At 46.3% G+C, this 17,048-nt stretch overlaps 1 protein-coding gene across 7 annotated transcripts in view; it reads left to right on the top strand.

Annotated features, from left to right (window-relative positions):
* The window catches only part of GPR45 (G protein-coupled receptor 45), a 75,222-nt gene that overhangs the window by 36,852 nt on the left and 21,322 nt on the right, over positions 1-17,048 (top strand). The window contains exon 1 of one of the 7 annotated variants that reach the window (XM_055122952.1): positions 10,802-10,962. The exons of the other annotated variants lie outside the window; for them this stretch is intronic. The gene's annotated coding sequence lies outside the window, so the exon portion shown is untranslated. Of the gene's footprint in view, positions 1-10,801; positions 10,963-17,048 lie in introns of those variants that run through there. 7 annotated transcript variants of the gene reach the window in all.

Genomic DNA, 17,048 nt, shown 5'->3' on the forward strand with positions numbered 1-17,048 from the left:
TAATGTTTGAGCTTTTTGAGCTCATACATTCATCACACAATCATACAATCATCAAACACCCATCCTTCACCAGTGCACATTTTCCACACCAAAAACCCCAGTATCCCCCCCCACCCCATTCCACACCTACCCCTGCCTGTGTGGCAGAGAATTTATTGTGTAAATTCTCTACGTTGGTCTCTTTCTCTACGTTGGTCACCTTCAATATTTCAAGACCGGACCCACCACCACTCATACCTGCTGAAAAGGCAATGCTGGACAATGTGTTTTGTATTGCTTGTTATGGATATGGGCTGAAGTGAAAGCACAGCACATAAGGCATTTGCCATGCATGCAGCCGACCTGGGCTCAGCTCCTCCGCCTCTCTCAGAGAGCCCAGCAAGCTTCTGAGAGTATCTCGCCCACACGGCAGAGCCTGGCAAGCTACCCGTGGTGTATTCAATATGACAAAAACAGTAACAAGAAAGTCTCACAATGGAGACATTACTGGTGCCCACTCGAGCAAATCGATAAGCAACGGGATGACAGTGACAGTGACAGTTATGGATACAATATAAAGTCACATGGCCGCAAGTGTGGCCATGCGCTCTAGAAATTCTAAAGTTTTAATAATTAGGATCTGGAGAGATCGCTGCAACTAGTTGCTCGGGTCTGAGATTCATTTGTGTGTCTCTGGGTCATGGCTGCATGGAAGCTTAAGTAGACGGTGGCCGGATGTGGACATCATCTCAGAGTCCCATCAGGGCGGGGCGGGGGGCGTGGAGGAGAAGGGATGACTCCTCCCCTGTCCCGTGAGGCCAGGTGTTTTCCACCACTGTCACTCCGTAACTGGAGCTTTTTGCTGAGTTCTAGAAGATGGCGGCCACCGGGGTTCCTAAGGGGCAGGCAGAGGGACGACACCTGCCTCCATCTGGAATAGCCCAGTGAAAATGGCCTATTGCAAAGTCCAGAGTCATCTCTACAGCAAGTTGCTTGGGTCCAAGACTCATTCGTGTGTCCCAGGAGTAATTCTGAGTGCAGAGGTAGAATTAATCCCTGAGCATCACTGGGTGTGACCCAAAAAACAAACAAACAAACAAAAAGAACCAATAAGACAATAGTAATGAATATTTGGTATGATCATAGTCACTGTAACTGTCACTGTCACTGTCATCCCATTGCTCATCAATTTGCTCGAGCAGGCACCAGTAACGTCTCATTGTGAGACTGGTTATTACTGTTTTGGACATATTGAATACACCACGGGTAGCTTACCAGGCTCTGCCGGGTGGGCGGGATACTCTCGGTAGCTTGCTGGGCTCTCCGAGAGGGGCGGAGGAATCGAACCTGGGTCGGCCTCATGCAAGGTGAATGCCCTACCCACTGTGCTATCGCTCCAGCCCAAGGTCATAATCAATATTGTTATAATTATACTATATTTAATAATAATTAAGACAATGCTATATTAAGCAGTGGGTTTCTGTGATTGTGGACTGATCAGTCAGGAGGCCATTCAGAGTTCCAGGTAGGAACTGGCACTGCATCTCAGGTCTGAGGTCAGACTGGACCCAGAGCACCTCTTTCTGGAGATCTCAACCTGGTTCCTTGAAGGTCTTTCCACCAAGGCTGGAGCTCAGCCCCCGTTCTGGAGGGGCACCTGCTTTATTCAGAGTCTACTGATTTTGATGTCAAACTCATCTGAAAATATCTAATTGAAATGACGTTCAACTAGAACCTGGCTAGGAACCTGGCTAATGCCCAGCCACGCTGACAAGCAGTTCGCTGTGACACTCAACTTGGTCGCCCCTGAAAGAAATCTACCTATCCAACTCCTACCCCCATGCCATCCCCATACTCCTCATCACAGAGTGGAGGGACCAATGGGTCCCTTATTTTACTTGACTTCAAAAGCTCCTCCTAGCATCTGGGGCTGGAGTGATAGCACAGTGGATAGGGCGTTTGCCTTGCATGCGGCCAACCCGGGTTCGATTCCCAGCACCCCATATGCCCCCCCCCAGCACCGCCAGGAGTCATTCCTGAATGCATGAGCCAGAAGTAACCCTTGTGCAATGCTGGGAGTGACCCAAAAGCAAAATTAAATAAATAAATAAAACTCCTCCTAGAACCAGCCTAAAAGTCTGACTGTTAGACTTCCCCCGAGAAATCAACCCAGCATCCTCTCAGAGTCCGATTGTTGCTGTGCGTGTTTTATAGTACATGCTTGGAGAAAAAGCCTTCCTCATGTGGTTCACATTAGCTATCACACAGGCCATCAGGGGATTTGATTTCTCTGGGGTCAGTTGACCCAGCCCTTGCCCTCATTCCCTGTCAGGAAACAGAGCCTCTCCTGGGGGCTCCGGGCCACGTTCCTGTCAGGTGGGATATTAGCCGCACCCAGGAGCTGAGGACACATGGGAAAGGATAAAGAAAACCAAACAAGTGGGAAGAAGTGCATCATCTAGCCCAAACATTTGTGGGGTCCTCTTTAGCCCCTCAATCCCAGCCGCCTGACAGCCCATCATTTTAGTCAGTTGCTCAGATCCCCTCAGTATCCTCAGTGTTTCACAACTGTCTGTGCCTGTTCCTTATGCCTCTGGAACCCCCCCATCTGGGGAAGACTCTTGAGGGTTGTATTGGAAAATCCAGTCACCCTACCTCCTCCCCAGGGCAGAGTTCCCCTGACTGCCCCCATGGTTGCCTGTGTACATCTGTGTTGAGATGTTGCCACTGAGAGCACCAAAGAAAGCTTGATCTTCATCCTTCCAGAACATTCCATTTCCCTCTTTCCTGTAAGGAGGTGGGACCTGGGACAGTGATAAGCCATTGCCAGGGAGGCCCAGGGGGTGCAGGAGTGGGTTTGTTGACCCCATAGCCTCCATCTCCACCCACAGAGGCAGACGCATGAGCTCCTCCTAGCACCAGCTCTTCCTCTTCCTCTACTTTCTTACTCCTGGGCTTGGGCAAGTTTCCTTTAGTTTCCTCCCTGTCATCCTTGTTCCTTCCCCTTCAGCTCAGTGACTTCAGAAAAGGTTACCTAGGGGATGGGAATGGAAGTACGAGCTCACAGTGTCAGTAACTGTTCTTTTCCTTCCTCGTGTTCTTTTCCTCAGAGAGGCTCATAAGGAATTTGACACAGCTTGGCTCAGTCCTTAAAAGTGACATCACTGCAGCAGATATTAAAATTCTGAGTAAACCATGGATTTCATTTGAAATAGAAATTTAGTTTTCATATAAAAATGAGGGGGGGTGGAGCAATAGCACAGCGGGTAGGCAGTCTGCCTGCACACGGCCGACCTGGGTTCGATTCCCAGCATCCTATATGGTCCCCTGAGCACTGCCAGGAGTAATTCCTGAGTGCAGAGCCAGGAGTAACCCCTGAGCATCGGGGGATATGACCAGGAAAAAAAGATGTCACATGAGGGCCAGGAAGCTAGCTTAAAGGACTGGAGTGCAGGTTTGTCCTGTAGAGGCCTGGGTTTGGTCGTCTGGCTCTCTGTGCTCCCCTAAACACCTCGGGGACTGGGGAGAAACCTCAGGTACTGCCACGTATGGTCCCCAAAACAAAGCAACAACAATTTCACATGTCCAGTTTCCATAGTGGGAATGACACACTAAATCCAGCATAGGAGCTGGAAAAGATTAAATTGGCTTTTATCACGGGGCCTAAATGGACTTCCAGCATCCTCAAGCATCTCCCTGTAGGATGCTTTTCTCCAATGGGCCTGGTGAGCATTCTTGGGGGCAGCAACCCCACTGCAGAGTGAAGGAGTCTGTGAGCTCTGAGTCCAAGGCAATGGAGCAGCCTTGGATGTTTCCGAACACCCACAGGGTCTTGTACATTAGAACCCCTCAAGCAACCCTTGGATCCATTAATGGACTAGTTTATTTGTTCACTCAAGAAAACTGAGCACAGGGGCTGGAGCAATAGCACAGCGGGTAGGGAGTTTGCCTGCATGTGGCCGACCCGGGTTCAATTTCCAGCATCCCGTATGGCCCCCTGAGCAGGGCCAGTATTAATTCCTGAGTGCAGAGCCAGGAGTAACCTCTGTGCATCGCCAGGTGTGACCCAAAATAGCAACAACAACCAAATAAAAACTTAGTACAGGCCCGGAGTGATAGTACAGCAGATAGGGTGCTTATCTTTAATGTGAGTGAATTCAATCCCTGGGCCCACGTATGGTCCCTTAAGCCCACCAAGAGTGAACCCTGAGTGCAGAGCCAGCAGTAAGCCCTGAGCATAACCAGGTGTGTGTGTGTGTGTGTGTGTGTGTGTGTGTACGTGCGCGCGCACGTGCCCGGATTCCCCAGATAAAAAGAAAACTGAGTTTCTTGTTCTGTGTTAGACATTCTGCCAGGAGCTGGAAGTCAAAAGTAAAAAATGTAATTTCTGTCCTAATGTGGCCAACACAGGAAGCTGACAGCAGACAGCACTGTTCCCCAGGTTGCCATGTGCTGTGATGAAACAGGACCCGGTGCTGTCTCGCGTGAGGCAGCCAGTATCTGCGGCAGGGCCAGGGAGGCTTCCTGGAGGGAGGAGCTTTTAACCTGAGATCTGAGAAGAAATGACTGGCCATGTGAGGCTGGGATGGGCAGGGTTGCACCAGGTGGGGCAAAGCAGCCGACTTGAGGGGAAGTGACTACTTGTGGAAGGATGGGAGGGAACACACAGCTGAGCTTCCCTGAGGTGACTAGAGAACATTGCCGAGAGAAGGTGAAGGGTGCCCTCGAGAGCTGATCCTGGGCCAGATCATCAAAGGTCTGTCTACTGATTTTTCAAATGTGTCTTTACAGTAAGAAGGACTCTGATACCATAACTCAGTACACATGTGTATGAAATAGCTGTCACAAATAACACTCGTCTATCATAAATACCTTGTACTATTTCTGTTCCTTCTTATTTTCAGTGTGGCTTATGATTCCCATCCCATTAATAATAATAATAATAATAATAATAATAATAATAATAATAATGGGCTAGAGCGATGATAGCACAGCGGGTAGGGCATTCACCTTGCACGTGGCCAACCCATGTTCAATTCCTCTGCCCCTCTCGGAGAGCCCGGCTAGCTACCGAGAGTATTGCGCCCACACGGCAGAGCCTGGCAAGCTACTGGTGGTATATTTGATATGCCAAAAACAGTAACAATAAGTCTCACAATTGGAGACGTTACTGGTGCTCACTTGAGCAAATCGATGAGCAATGGAATGACATTGACAGTGACAATAATAATAACTTCAGGGACAGAGAGATGGTTCAAAGAGCCAAGTGTGTGCTTTGCATGGGGGAGCTGGCTCCCAAGTTTGATTCTTGGCACTGTGTGGCTCGTTCTCCCAAGCATAGCTGGGAATGGGTTTTGAGCAATGCCAGGTGTTCCCTCCAAAACTGCTATGATAATAATAACTTTATAGCCTTCTGAGCTCCGTATCACTTGGAGATCATAGTGGGGAGTTTGAGTGGATAGTTTTCCTCAAGGAATCACTCTGAAGCTGCTGCAGACATATTTTTGTGGTGGGAGTGGGAGCAACCCTGGGTAGGTTGGTCACTGTGGCCTGGTTGAGAAGGGCCCCCCCCCAATGCAAACCATGATAGATAAAGAAAGGAATGAACTAGTGTTTGATATTCTTTTCTTCTCCTCTTGGTTTTGGGGTCATACCCAATGATTGTACATAGACCTCCACTGTCGGGGCTCACTCCTGGAGCTGCTCAGGGAACCACACAATGCCAGAGATCAAAGCCCAATCTCCCACATGCAAGGCATGTACTCAGCCCATTCAGTTACCTCTCCACCTGGTGTTTTAGGAGAACAATGGCTTGGAGAACTGATTAGAGAATGATTGGCTGGACGACTTGAGTAAGGAGAAAAGCAAGGGCAACTGTGGAGGGGTCACAGGAAGATGGTGCTGATGAGGGAGAGACAGAAGGGGTTGAGGCCCTCATATAGGCATTTGCATAGGAGATGCCCAAGAGTTGTTGAATGGACTTTGGAACATGTGAAAGGGCGCTGGGTTGGTTTTACTAAACTAGAACTAAGCCATAAGTTGGGGAGAGTTGGAAATGTGAGAAAAGTGAAGGCTGTCTCTGAGGCATGCACAGTTCCTTCTCCAAAACAATCTTTGTCTCCAGGTCAGTATGAATTGCCTGAGCACTTTGGATCTCTGGATAATGTTACTCAGGAGGGGTTAGCACAGAACAAGCATGTGGGCTAGGGCTGATTGTTAAATACTGTCTCCAAAAGTCTGAACTAGCCAACATTTCAGCAGACACACTTGTCGTGTCTGAATTTGGAAGAGGCCTGTGTTATCATTGCTGGACTGAGGCCTGCTGCACTTCTGTAGCTTGGCCACGTGCACAAAGTTTCCCCATCTTGACTATTTTTGAACCAAATCGGTTCCTCATGCCAAAGAAGACATGTGTTTAGTGTTAATAGAAATCTGAACAATAAAAATAAGTCAGAAATTATTAGAAATTGGAGCAGCTGGTGCTGAAAGATTTTGGCCCTGCGTTTCAATGAGAAAGTTGGCTTTCTTGATAAAGCGGTGTTAAATTCCAGCCCCTTGATTTAGCAAAGGATTTGGCTTCTACGTAGGAAATGGCTTGAAATAGCAGATTCTGCCTGTCTCTCACTTTCTCCATCTCAGTGTCTCCTGCTTCTAAGCTTCGGCATATCACACTTGCATGTCTTTAGTTCAAAACAGAAATGGTATCAAGTTGATATCTGCATAGCAAATTCTACTCTTTCTTTTTTTTTTTTAATTTGCCTTTTTCATACTAGAAAAAGTACGGTATGTGAACTACAGAAAGCTCAACAATATGAACTAGCAACACAGCAAAAGCAAAATCATCCATCCATGGGGCCAAAACAAGAGTGTAGAAGGTAGACCATTTGCCTGAATGTGGCTGACCTTAGGATGATCACTGGTACCGCATATGGTCCCCCGAGTCCTCCAGAAGTGGCCCAGAAAAAAGAGAGCACCCCCAAGATCCATCTATTTAATCAGTATTTACTGAATAGCTACTATGATTCAGAAACTGTTCTGGTTGTAGAAACAGTCGTGACCCGAACAAACCACAGGTAGGCAGCTTTCTTGTGTGTTGGTGGTAAGGGGCAGGAAGGTGAGATAGTGCCATCACTCCTGGCAGGTGACTCACATCGGGATGTGAGGGACAGGGAAGAGCCAGTAAGGAGGGAACTTTTGAGGGAAGCCTTGCAAGCAAAGAGGAAATGAGGTTTCAGATAGCCTGGGAGAATATTCCCATAGGAAATGCAAATGAAAGGGCCTGTAGAGGAACAAACCCTTTTTTTTTGATTCACAGTGAGGAGATCTGTGTGCAGGAGCAGATCAAGGGACAGGGCAGTGATGGAAGCTGGTGTCCTAGAGGGAAGTTGAGGCACGGAGACAAACCGTGCTGGGCTTTCTAGGTTTTCTTGAAAACTTGGATCTCCTCTCATTTCTGAGTGAGTTTGGAGCCAGGGGAGATAGCAAAGCACAAGGAGCCAACTCACATTTATTTTATCAGGAGGTAAGAGGGAGATAAGCAGAGAGACTGTTGAAGACAAACACTGAAAATGCACACTTACTGTTTTTAATGCTTGCCTTCGTAAGTGGAGGCAAATTACTCTCTACAAAATTATTCTACAAATTATTCTCTAACATTTACTTACTGACTGTTGGGGTGACGGGCTGCCTGGGAGATACTTCACCCAAGGGTGCTGAGAGGTCACCAGGACTGTAGTACTGGCTCGGGGGGTGGCGGCGGAAGCAAGGCATGTGGTACAGGGGATGGGGATCAGGACCTCATGCATGGAAGGTCTGCACTCCCATCCTTTGAGACTATCTCCATAGCCCTAACCCTGGAAACAGATAACACCAACAGTTGTTCATTCTGAAGCAAAAAATACTCGCTCTTATTATAAATCTAAACAATAAAAAGTGCTCCCTTGGGGCTGGAGTAAATAGCACAGTGGGTAGGGCCTTGCGTGCAGCCAACCCGGGTTCATTCCAAGCATCCCATATGGTCCTCTGAGCACCGCCAGGGGTGATTCCTAAGTACAGACCCAGGAGTAACCCCTGTGCATCGCCAGGTGTGACCCCCCCAAAAAAAAGTGCTCCCTCCCTGATATCTCATGAATAGCTTTCCATGTCATTGAGTGTTTATCTGCAGTGTTATTTTTGATAACAATGCTAGCTTAAATTTTTTTTTAATTTTAGGCACTATAATTTACAATACTTATAATGGTAGCATTTTATACATAAAACGTAACCAACATCACAGTCTCCACTAGTGTCTCTTCCCTCCATCATTGTCCCAGTGTCCACCCCCCACTGCCACCCCCACCACCACCCCACCCACCCATCAGTTCTGCAGAGCAAAAGGCTCTTTTGCCTTTGGGAATTTGTTATTTCCTTACTGTGTTTCTATATACCCCACAGGAGAGAGATCATTCTGTGTCTGCTTCTCCTCCTGATTTGAATGATCATTTTAGAACATTTTATAAGGCAAAGCAAAAGTGCCTCCTGGATCCTGTGCCGGTGATCACTGTCTTCTAGAACCATGGATTTTCTAGAAGGAGGAATTTTCTAGAATCCTACCAGAGCACTGTGTGAAAGAAGAAATTTCACTAGGCCCCTTTGGATGAGGAGGTAGAAATAACTTCTCCAGGTCCACAAACAGCAGAATGAAAATGAGTATTTACATTTTGTTCATGAAGTGGGGGTGTCTGGGGTAGAATTCAAGGCCTTGTGTGTGAGACAAGACAAGTGCCCTCTGCTAAGCGATAGCGCAGTCAACAGAGAGCAAATCTAGCCCAAATCCTGCTCTCCCCTCCCCTCCCACCCCATTGTCTCTGAACTTCTGCCTATTATATGTATCACTGGGACTCTGTGCCAGGCTGTCTTCACCCTGGACACCTCAGAGGGGGTCAGGTGAGAACCCACCCTGCCCCAAGGGACCCAGCCCCAACAGCCGATCTCTACTACCCAACCACCACCACACTCCAGGCCGCTTTCGGGACACATTATAAGACACTTCCTACCCATTTTCCATAATTACCCACCATATTTGATGGAGTTCAGACAGTAGGCAACAAGTCATAGAGAGTTTTATATATATATATATATATATATACATATATATATATATATATATACACATATACCTCTCAGAGAGCCCGGCAAGCTACTAAGAGTATCCCGCCCACAAGGGCAGAGTCTGGCAAGCTACCTGTGGCATATTTGATATGCCAGAAACTGTAACAATAGGTCTCATTCCCCTGACCCTGAAAGAGCCTCCAATCGTTGGGAAAGACGAGTAAGGAGAGGCTGCTAAAATCTCAGGGCTGGGAGGAATAGAGATGGTACTGGTGCCCACTTGAGTAAATTGATGAACAATGGGATGACAGTGATAGTGACAGTGATACGTATCCTTGCCAGACCCATCTTCGCTTGATCTTTGTGTATTCATACTTGCTTACAGAGAATCCATTTTGGAGAGGGAATTTCTAAGTCCATTCTTTTTTTTATTTTTGCTTGGGGTGGGGGGTGTTGGGAGATCATACCTGGTGGTGGTCAGGGACTGTTCCCATCTCAGGGTTGCTCCCTGGGGTGTTTGGGGGAACAGTTGGTACTAGGAATAAAATCTGGGTGTCTCATATGCAGAAGACAGGCTCAGTCCCTTGAGCTCTCTTTCCAGCCCCTATGTAAATTCTTTTAAAGAGACAGTAAAGCTGTGCTGGTGCTGTAAACTGTATGTATGGATCACTGCAGCGCACTGAGCAATTCCATCAGGACTGAAAACAGCAGCTGCTAGTCCATTGGGAAGCAATAGTCACATTGGTCTGATGGGGTGCCTTTTTTTTTAATGGAATAACTGTGAGATGCACAGTTGCAAAGTTCTTAATGTCTGGATTTCAGTCATACAGTGTTCCAACACCCATCCCTTCACCAGTATATGAACAGTATACATTTCCCACCACAAATATTCCCAGTTTCCCACTCACCCACTCCACCCTGAGCCTGCCTCTCTATAGCAGAAACTTCTCTCTCTCTCTCCTCTCTCTCTCTCTCTCTCTCTCTCTCTCTCTCTCTCTCCTCTTTTGGGCATTATGTTTTGCAGTATAGGTACACAGGTACTGAAAAGTATCATGTGTATCCCTTTACCTTATTTCAGCACTCAGTTCTTGTCCAGAGTGATCATTTCAAGCTATCATATTCTAGTAGCCCTTTCTCTATCCTAAACATGTTCCCACTGCCCCCATTTGTGACAAGCTTCCTACCATGGACCAGCCTCCTGGCCCTTATTTCTGCTGTCCTTGGGTATTAGTCTTATTCAATGTGTAGTTTTATTTTATATCTGACGGGGTCTCTTTTTTTTTCTTTTTGGGTCACACCCGGCAATGCACAGGGGTTACTCCTGGCTCATGCACTCAGGAATTAGTCCTGGTAGTGCTCGGGGGACCATATGGGATGCTGAGAATCGAACCCGGGTCGGCCGCATGCAAGGCAAACGCCCTACCTGCTGTGCTATTGCTCCAGCCCCTGACGGGGTATCTTTGAAGTGTGGCTCCTTGCACAGATTTTCAGCAGAGGACCTTGGGCAGTGTTGGCAGGCACTTCTCCAGATTCAGCTGTTCATTGCCAGCACAGGTGGGTGATGATAGGATTTTCAGCAGTGTTCACATTGGAACCAATGCTAGAGATGGAGAGGAACTTCCTGAGTGGTCAGGTTCACACCAGTGGGCTCGGGGAGGTGGCAATATGTGATTAGAACCATCATGTCTTCCTTTTGTCCTCCAGTCAAGAAGCAAAAAAAGGAAGAGTGTGAAGTTAGACAGAGGGGCTTCCAACACTCACTCAGCTTCTTCAATCTGCACCACCAGGCGGGCACATTGTTTAATCTGTCTCAGTGGAAGAGATACTCCCCATTTCTGGTTTTGCAGTAAGGATCCATTTCTTCTGCCAATATCTGCCCCAACAAAATTCCAGGTAAATTTAAACTCATACTATCATTTATATCATTTACAGCTACCGTCCTGATCTTGATCTTTGTGGGATCACAAAATAAATTGTGGGTTTGGCTACCCCTCGTCTGCATTCAGTGGCCAAGAACCACCTCCCCAGGCCTCCCCAACAGAAAGACAGAGAGACGGAGACAGGGGACCACAGCCTGATGGTGAAAATGACCCCCTTAATGAAGAGCTGCTCTCATACTTATAAAACATCTGGGGGGGAGGGGAGGTTGAGGTAAGGACACAGGTGTGATTAATAATTTACACAGATAAACATTTGGTAGTGGAAATTCTCTTGTGGAGGTTAATTCAAGGAGACACTCTGTCTCCCAGGGACATCTACATTGCTTCTCTCTTTCCCTCCAGTTGTATAAGTTATCAACACTTGCAGTTGTTTGGATTAACACAGTAAGAGACAAAGATCCCAACACTTAGTTCTCTGGGCTCTGAGAGCAAACAAGGCTTTTACTGTAAATCCCAGACTAAGTCCTCAGGCCAGTTAAGCTTGTCCTTCCCCATGGGAGTCCTCTCTCTTTTTTTTTTAATTAGTGAATCACCATGAGTTACAGTTACAAACTTATGAATTTTCATGTTTGCATTTTGTTTATATCCCTCCACCAGTCTCCAGTCACCTCCACCAATGTTCCCAGTATCCCTCCACCCTCCCACGCCATTCCCCCCTACCCCACCCCACCTCTGTGGCAGGGCATTCCCTTTTGTTCTCTCTCTCCTTCTGGGTATTGTGGTTTGCAACAGAGGCACTACATGGCCACCGTGTTTGGTCTATATTCTATTTTCAGCGTGCATCTCCCATCCTGTGCAGGTCCTCAAACCACACTTTACCTGGTGTTCCCTTCTCTATGCAAGCTGCCCCTTCCTCCAGCATGTGGGGCCAGCTTCCAAGCCTTGGAGCCAACCTCCTGGTACTTATCTCTACTATTCTTGGGTGTTAGTCTCCTATTCTGTTATTTTATTTTATATTCCACAGATGAGTGCAAACTTTCTATGTCTCTCTCTCTCTTTCTGACTCATTTCACTTAGCATGATATTTTTCATATTGATTCACTTATATGCAAAGGTCATGACTTCATCTTTTCTAACAGCTGCATAGTATTCCATTGTGTATATGTACCAAAGTTTCTTTAGCCAGTCATCTCAGGCACTCGGGTTTGTTCCAGATTCTGGCTATTGTAAACTGCTGCAATGAACATTCGAGTGCAGATGTCATTTTGACTGTATTTTTTTTTCCTCTCCAGGATATATTCCCAGAAGTGGTATTGCTGGGTCAAATGGGAGCTCAATTTATAATTTTTTGAGAAGCGACCATACTGTTTTCCAAAAGGGCTGAACCAGTAGGAATTCCCACCAGCAGTGTAGGAGGGTTCCTTTCTCCCCGCATCCACACCAACAGCGGTTGCTTTTGTTCTTTTGGATGTGTGCCAGTCTCTGTGGTGTGAGGTGGTATCTCATAGTTGTTTTGATCTGCATCTCTCTGATGATTAGTGATGAAGAGCATTTTTCATGTGCCTTTTTGCCATTCGTATTTCTTCCTTGAGATAGTTTCTGTTCATTTCCATCCCCCATTTTTTGATGGGGTTGGGAGTTTTCTTCTTGCAGATTCCAACCAGTGCCTTGTAAATCCTTGATATCAGCCCCTTATATGATGGATATTGGGTGAATATTCTTTCCCATTCTGTAGATTGTCTTTGTATTTTGGTCACTGTATCTTTTGCAGTACAGAAGCTTCTTAGTTTAATATAGTCCCATTTGTTTATCTCTGTTTCCACTTGGTTGGTCAGTGGCATGTCATCTTTGAATATACCAATAGCTTCAATGTCGTGGAGAGTTTTGCCAACTTTGTCTTCAATGTACCTTATGGATTCTGGTCTGATGTTTAGGTCTTTAATCCATTTTATCTGAATTTTGTGCATGGTGATAGATCTAGATCTAAACCCATTTTTTTACAAGTCGTTGTCCAGTTATGCCAGCACCATTTGTTGAAGAGGCTTTCTTTGCTCCACTTCACATTTCTTGCTCCCTTATCAAAGATTAAATGTTCAGACAATTGGGGTTGTGTGTAGGGATATTCCACCCTTTTCCATTGGTCTGCGGATCTGCCTTTGGACCAATACCATGCTGTTTTGATTATTACCGCTTTATACTAGAGTTTGAGGTTGGGGAGGGTTATGCCTCCCATCGTCCTTTTCCCAAGAATTGAGGAGTCCTGTCTCTTAAGTCCTAACAGCTTGCACCAAGACCATGCATTTATGCTTTCTAGCCTGTCCCATTTCGGTGCCAGGGTAGCTTTGCCACTCACCCCGGATCCATTCCAGCCCCATGGTGAGACCTCCCTCTCCCTTCTGGGGTGTTAGGCACTGTAGCAACTGAAGCCTGAGTCAAGTAATTGTGACCAAGTAATTATGCCTAGGAGTAGATATATTCCAGAGTCAATCAATTCCCAAATATTAGGAGCATAGCATGAATGGTCTTTCTGTGTTTAACCAAAGAACATTGCTCTCTAGTAAACTATAAAAAGGCTATAGGGGAAATAGAGAAGCAGGTACCAATTCACAGCACTCCAAATACAAAGCACAGAATTACCAGAAAGTTTTGCTTATAAGTAATCAAGACTGACTTGGGGAACTGGGACAATGAGAGGTAAAATAAAAAGGAAAGGTAAAAGATAAACTTTAACTAAATTAAGGGGCTGGAACGATAGCACAGTGGGTAGGGAGTTTGCCTTGCATGAGGCCGACCCATCGGGTTCAATTCCCAGCATCCCATGTGGTCCCCTGAGTACTGCCAGAGGTAATTCGTGAGTGCAGAGTCAGGAGTAACCCCTGTGCATTGCCAGGTATGACCCAAAAAGCAAAATAAACAAACAAAAAAAAACTTTAACTAAATTAAGGGATACTAGCAAGAGCATGATAAGCTTCTCTGGGAGTAGGAAAGGGGGCAATTTACAGATCAGGCCTAAAGCACTCAGGGTCAATATCCAACACTCCTCCTGGGCCTTCTTGCTTCCTCCAGGTCCTATCAGCATGTGTTCCAGGGAAATAGTACAAGGTGCCTAGGACTGGAGCCATAGCACAGTGGGTGGGGCGTTTGCCTTGCACGTGGCCGACCCGGGTTTGATTCTTCCATTCCTCTCAGAGAATGCGGCAAGCTATCGAGGGTATCCCGCCCGCATGGCAGAGCCTGGCAAGCTACCATGGTGTATTCGATATGACAAAAGCAGTAACAAGTCTCACAATGGAGATGTTACTGGTGCCCGCTCGAGCAAATCGGTGAACAATGGGACGACAGTGATACAGTGCTACCTTGGACACTCATATTCAGAGAAACAGCAAGTGGAAGAGTTGTTGCCAGAGCTTGGGGACTGGGAAAATTTTTGATGAAGGCACCATGATTTATAAAGTTATTCGTAGTTGAGTTTTAGGCATACAGTATTCCAACATCAAACCCACCACCAGTGTCAGCTTATCTCCACCAGTGTACCCAGGTTCTCTCCCACCCAACACCCATTTCTCTTCTTGATAGGCTCATCTTTAAGTTTGGTTGTTGTGGTTTTGGCTCTCATGATTTTAACCCTGTGCTTTAGCTATACACATATAACTCATATTGACACCAACAGTGCCTGAAGTCCTTGCTCCCTGCCCCCTTTAACTTCCCATCAGTCTCTTCTTACTTCTTGCCTCAAATTTTTCCTTTCCTGACCTTCTTGCTCTTCTAATCCCTTAGTTTGAGAATGATCAAATACAATAAGAGAGAGGAGTGGAGAAAAGAAGAGGGGTTAAAAAAAATGAGAAAGTTGAAGTAAAAGAATTGTGTTAGGAAATAAAACAGAGGGGATATTGCTCTTAAATAATAGTGATCCCCCCCCAAATAGTGATATTCTAGATCATGGAGGTTTTGCATTCATTCTTCCATATGATTATGAGTTGTCTAACCACTGCAATGCAGAGATTGTCTCTCACCCAGTAGCCTTGTTTTATTTCATCAAATTTGAGAGCACTGTTTTTTGTTATTGATGTCTAGGACATTCCCAGAAACTGTTCTTTGCAAAGAGAAACAAATGCATACAATAACTGCAGAGACCTTTTGTCGAGATGAGTTTGCAGTCACAGTTTAGAGATTTTCAAAATGGTTTGGCTTTCTGGTTTGTCAAGACATCATCCTCCCTTCATCTGGCCGCTGTGGGGAGGGAGGACCTTCAGAGGACAAGACTAGGTGAGAATAGAACAACCAGTTCTTGCCCCTTGCTGAGAACATGATGTGCTGAACTTAATTGGCTCTGTGATGCATCAAGCAGTATCACTCCCCAAATTTGTGTCTCTCCAGAATGTGAGCTCATTTAGGAACAGAGTTGTGTCTGCTGTAATCAAGTGAAGATGAGGGTGAACCAGAAATCCTGGGGGTGGGTGGACTGTAATCCCAGTGACTGGCATGCTTGTAAGAAGAGAAGAGACACAGAGAAGCCATCTCAGACACAAGAAGACTGGAGCATCACAGACATAGCCAGGAAACACCACCTGGAGCTGGCGAGAGAGTACAGCTGGTCAGGTGCTGGCCTTGCATGCAATTGAACCTGGTTCCATTCCCAGCAGCCCATATGATTCTGAAACAAGCCCTACCAGGAGTGATCCCTGAGTACACAACCAGGAGTAAGCCCTGAGCACCATAGAGTGTGGCCCCAGACCCCAAAAAATAAATGTAAAAAACTACACTGACATAAAAAAACACCACCAGCTGGCCCCAGCCAAGGGTGTTTCCTCTCAGAACTTTCAGATAGGGCCTGACCCTAGACTTCCCACCTGCAGAATTGGAACCATGTATAATCCTGTTTTTTCAATTCACCCAAGTTTGTGACCATTTACCACAGCAGCCCCACCAACAAGCCAGTTCCAGAAAGCCAAAGAGCCTTCAAGTCAGCATAAGTAGATGTTTCCAGAGAAGAAACCCTTTCAGACTGAGAGCACCAAGTCTTTGTCCTTACCATGGGGATAAGAGAAAGCAGGCAAAGAATGACCATGGGAAGGAGGAGGAGAAAAGATACTGAATAATACTATCAATAACAGATAGTCACACCACCATGAGACAATTTGCAAGCAACAATTTAATTGAGTTAGGCGAATGAATATTGTCAGCATTTTGTTTACTGTTTGCTTATTTTATTTTAGGAGCTATTCCCAGCGCTCTCTCTCTCTCTCTCTCTCTCTCTCTCTCTCTCTCTCTCTCTCTCTCTCTCTCTCTCTCTGTCTCTCTCTCTCTCTCTCTCATCTATCTATCTCTATCTCTCTTTCTCTCTGGGATCATTCTGGTTATCAAATCCAGGCTTCCCACACGCCAAACATGAGCTTGGCCTGTTGAACTCTCTTCCGTCCATCTCTTTATCCCCTGTGGCAGTATGCTGGCAGGTTGGGAGATGGTAGACTCATGTCTTCTAAGCAACCATATTGTCTGCACATCACAAGAGGGTTTCACAAGGAAAGCAGAGGGGGAAAGGGTGGACAGCATATTAGTGGGCAGCAGAATAAACAATAAAATCCCCTCTTAGCATCTCCCTGTCTCTGGCAACTCATCAGTCACACCCATAAGCCACCTCTGGCTGGCACCAGATCATCTCGTCGTCGGCCACCACATGTCTTTCTTTCCCAGAAGGGACCATAATATGATGTTCGCCATAACCATGCTGCTGGACCCACGCCAGGCTGTTTCACTCCACGCGCCCCTGACGGGGGGCAGGTGAGACCCCTCCCTGCCCCAAGTGACCCAGCCCCGGCAGCTGAAAACCTCCAGAACCCAACTTCCGCCACGCTCATGGCTGCTCTCCACACACTTGGGCCGAGCCTCACCTGCGAGTGAACCTATTCCTGGACCACACAGCTGCATTCAAGGCTGTGTGACACTTAATACCACATACCCTACTGATACTCTAAGAGTACTGCACCACATTTGATGGAGTTCAAAGTAGCTGATAGAGTTCAAAGCAACCAATCTTAGAGGGAATTTTGTTTTACATATATATAAATATATGTAATATATGCATTTTAAAATATATAT

Source organism: Sorex araneus, chromosome X (genome assembly GCF_027595985.1).
Source record: "Sorex araneus isolate mSorAra2 chromosome X, mSorAra2.pri, whole genome shotgun sequence".
NCBI classification, from domain to species: Eukaryota; Metazoa; Chordata; class Mammalia; order Eulipotyphla; family Soricidae; genus Sorex; species Sorex araneus.